This window comes from Octopus sinensis, linkage group LG15 (assembly GCF_006345805.1).
Source record: "Octopus sinensis linkage group LG15, ASM634580v1, whole genome shotgun sequence".
Taxonomy (NCBI): domain Eukaryota; kingdom Metazoa; phylum Mollusca; class Cephalopoda; order Octopoda; family Octopodidae; genus Octopus; species Octopus sinensis.
In genome coordinates, this window is record NC_043011.1 from 45,747,199 (window position 1) to 45,752,198 (window position 5,000).

Genomic DNA, 5,000 nt, shown 5'->3' on the forward strand with positions numbered 1-5,000 from the left:
GATTAGGTGATGGTGTAGGGCTTAGGGGCGGTAGATCCCAGACCTTGGGAAAAAAAAAAAACTTTGGTCGTCTTGTAGTCGAGGTCTCTTCATTGACACCTGACACCACTGGGAGGTGGCCTTCGAAGTCGCTGGAAATGGAGATCTTCAGGTCCAAATTCTTGAACGGCTGCTGCTGCTTTTGCTGCTGCTACTACCACTACTGCTGTTGCTGTTACTGCTACTGATACTACTACTACTACTACTATGAAGCCATAACCCTTTGAATGTGGAAAGTGCATAAATCCGCTTGAAGTGTCACCATCTGTAACTGTGGAAAGTGGTTTTCCCTAATAGCTTTGAAAAAAAAAAACAACCTCTTCTTATATTGTGAGAAATGGAGACACCCACCAAATATATTTTTACACAAGATATTTTTTCAGATTTTTCTCAATTTTCTTTCATATATTTCATCAAATATTTCTCTATAGAACAAGAATCAAATATTTTTAGCAGTGGATATGAAAAACCATACCTACAAAAGAGATACTGAGACAGCATTGCAGAAATATAAAATATCAATTCTATGTTTTTGATGGATAATTAATAGCGTTTCAGAAGCGACCGTGAAATTTAATTATGCAGTCAAATGTTTAATGGCAATTAATTAAATGCGTATATGTAACGATAATGATTATGATACACCATGTCATTCACAAATACAAAATGGATATCATCATAAGCATCAGATTTTTTACAGCTGGGTGCCCTTGCTGTTACCAACCTTCACCTGTTTCCAGATAAGGTAATATTTTCACAATGGACCGATATATTTACAGAACAGAATATTGCAAATAAATGACATTGTGCTTGTATGATAGTGACACCCTTGTACAGTCATCACATGATGTCAAGACAAGGAGACACACGCACATGCACACACACACACACACGCACACGTACACACACACACGCACGCACACACACACACACACATCCGTGCTAGCATGGAAAGCAGATATAAAACAATGATGATGAGGTGTAGGGGTGGCTGTGTGGTAAGAGGCTTGCTGGCAGAAATGTTAGCACACTGGGTGAAATGCTTAGCAGTATTTCGTCTGCCACTACGTTCTGAGTTCAAATTCAGCCAAGGTCGACTTTGGCTTTCATCCTTCCAGGGTCGATTAAATAAGTACCAGTTACGCACTGGGGTCGATATAATTGACTTAATCTGTATGTCTGTCCTTGTTTGCCCCCTCTGTGTGTAGCTCCTTCTGGGCAGTAAAGAAATAAGAGGCTTGCTTCGCAACCACATGATTCTGGGTTCAGTCCCATTGCATGGCACCATGGGTGAGTGTCTTCTACAATAGCTTTGGGCTGACCAAAACCTTGTGAGTGGATTTGGTTGATGGAAACTGAAAGAAACCCATCCTATATATGTATCTATGTGTGTGTTTCTTTGTGTCTGTATTTCTTCCCCATCACTGCTTGACAAATGGTGCTGGTGTGTTTACATCCTTATAACTTAACAGTTCAGTCCAAGAGACCGATAAAGTAAGTACCAGGCTTTAAAAAATAAGCACTGCGGTTGATACATTTGACTAAAATTTCAAGGTGGTGCCCCAGCATGGCCGCAATCAAATAACTGAAACAAGTAAGAGGTAAAAAGATAAAAGATTTCTTTCCATATGTTTTTTGATCTTTATCTTCTGCAGGTTCCTTCCAACTGCATTACTTGGAATTTTGTTATCCAAAAGTCATCTTCCATATGCATCACATATTCATACCAACAGCCATCTCACTTACATATGACATCTGTTTTTTTTTTTTTATTACACACAGGTTTCCTCTCAGCTTATTGATCTTCATCATTCGTGCACACTGACATTACACATGTAGCAGAACAAACTCGCCCAATTTTTTTCCAGCCTTCTAATATCCATGTTTCACTTGCATGTACCATCATCACACTCAGTACACAATGTCACTACCTTAGTAAATTTTCCCTGTTTATATCAAGAATTTCCAAACTAAAAACCATGATGAGCTGCCATTTCTGCAGAGCAGATAAAAATCATAACAAAGCTATCATGTTGATTAAACAAAATGCGGTCTACTGAAGCAAGCAAATTGTAGTTTGGTCAGTTGATACACAAAATGTAACAAAGATATTTTCTCTTGAGTAGGATTTTTGCATTCTTTGTGGTTTATCATCTGTACAAGTATGCATATGTGTGTATATGTATGTGTGTATACATGTGTGTATGAGTACACATGTGTGTGTGTGTTTATTTGTTCTTTTGTGCCAAATATGGTGTTTAGTCATTCGTGAATAACGTTTTTTTATTATCAGTCATCGGAGTAGGTTTGATGATGTCTGTGTTCAAAACCCAATAACATTTGACACTAAAGTGAGATACTTTGGTCCTTTGTTTATCTGTGTGCGTGTGTGTGTGTGTGTGTGCAGGCATGTGTGTATTGTTGCTGAAGTAAGATCTCAACAGACAGATTATTTTCTGGAAAGCTATATAAATATCTGAGATGAGTTTTTGTGATAATTATACATGTAATTATGGCAAAGTTGTTGAGTACCGTTTATCTTTTAATCATTCCAATCACTAGACTGCGGCCATGCTGGGGCACCACTTTGAATTTTTAGTCAAATGAATCAACCCCAGTTCTTCTTTTTTAAACATGGTACTTATGTATGTATGTATGTATATATACATATATATATATATATATATATATATATATATAGCATGGCAACAGTTAAATGACTGAAACATGTAAAAGAATGTAAAACATGTAAAAGAAACATGTAAAAGGTGGTGAGCTGGCAGAAGTGTTAGCACGCCGGGAGAAATGCTTACCGGTATTTCGTCTGCCGTTACGTTCTGAGTTCAAATTCTGCCGAGGTTGACATTGCCTTTCATCCTTTCGGGGTTGATAAATTAAGTACCAGTTACGCACTGGGGTCGATGTAATCAACTTAATACCTTTGTCTGTCCTTGTTTGTCTGCTCTATGTTTAGCCCCTTGTGTGCAGTAAAGAAATATATATATATATATATATATATATATATATATATATATATACTATCATCATCATCATTTAATGTTTGCCTTCCATGCTGGCATGGGTTAGACTGTTCGATGGGAACTGGTAAGTTGGAAAGCTGCACCAAGATCCAATATGACTCTGGCTTGGTTTCTACAGCTAGACGTCCTTCCTAATGCCATCCACTCTGAGAGTGCAGTGAGTACCTTTTAAGTGTCACCAGCATCGGTGCTTAGGGCTTCAGAGAATCAAACAGATTACAGTAAGCTCTCCACCTTGTGCATGACAAGCAAGAAAGACCATGGTTATTGCTAAGATTAACCTCAGCATCATTCTGAAAATTGCAATGGTAGAAAATATGTGCAGAAATTGATCAGGTAAGAAAAGTGAAGTGAGAAAATAGATGTTTATTTCATTAGTTGACAACTGTTTCGTAACTGTTTTAGTTATATAACCAATGCTATATCATTTGACACACACATATAAATGTGCATATAAATAAATAAGTAAATATCCTCATCATCATTTAAAATCTGCTTTCCATGCTGGCATAGATTACATGGCTTGACTAGAACTGGTAAACCAGAGAGCTGCACCAGATTCTAGTTTGAATTTGGCTTGGTTTCTACAGCTGGATGCCCTTCCCAATGCCATATATATATATATATATATATATATTATATATATATATATATATGCACACCAATATACATAACTGTGCTGTAACATAATGAACAGAGTACATTTCAGAAAATTTCATGGCTGGTTAAAACACTTATTTTGCTACAAACAGCTAATAGTCTCATTATATATTCACACACAATAAACATATTCAGCATATATAGATTGCATAAGCTAAACGAACAGAATGATATTGACTGCTATGGCTATTGCTTCCTTAATGCAATCCATATATGTTAATTCGCAGAATACATTTATTATCTGCGAATATAGAATGAAGCTTTTGCAGAGTTGATTTCTAACCTGCCATGAAATGCTCTGAAGAGTAGTCTGTTCATTATATTATAGCACAATTACATATATGGGTGTATATGTATATATACACCCGCATATATATATATATATATATATATATATATATAGATATATTTATATATATAGTTGGAATTTCCAAAAAAAAAAAAGAAGAAGACTGGTGTGTAAACAACAAACAGATGTATTAGTTTAACACTCAGGAAGTGAGTAAGTCTTTTACATTTCGAGCCTATGCTCTTCAACAGAAAGGAACACAGAAATAAACAGAGAGAGAAAATAAAAAGAGAAAATATAAAAGGTTTAGTGGCTAGTGCAGAATTAACTATCTATTTCAGTGAAATTAGATAATTTTCTAAAACCTCACTTCTATGTATATTTATCAAGCTTAATGTGTTAAAAGTGTATAAATTTTTGTTTTTGTTTATAGTTTTATAATTTTTATAATGTTTTTACAGTTTTATTCCTTTTGTTGAGGCCGATTTTTTTTGCAATTTCACTGAACTTAAAGTTTGCATTCAGTTTGCTGAATGCTTCAATATGTATTTCACAATGCTGAGAATAGATCTGAAATTTACAGGGATACAGGGGAGCACATGTTGGAAGATTTCAATAAAGTTTTGATGTAAGATTTGTAAATTCCCTTTGTTATGGTAACTTAAATTAGTAAATAAATATAAAATTCTGTCAATTTTCAAAAATTTCCCAATTTCATTGAAATAGATAGTTAAATCTGGACTGACACCCTGTGTGTGTGTGTATATATATATATATATATATATATATATATATATATATCTATATATATATATATATTTACACATATATATTTATATACATATATATATGTATATGTACATATATATATATACTCATATGTGTTATACATATATAATATACATACATATTTATATACATATATATACATATATATATATATGTATATGTACATATATACATGTATATGT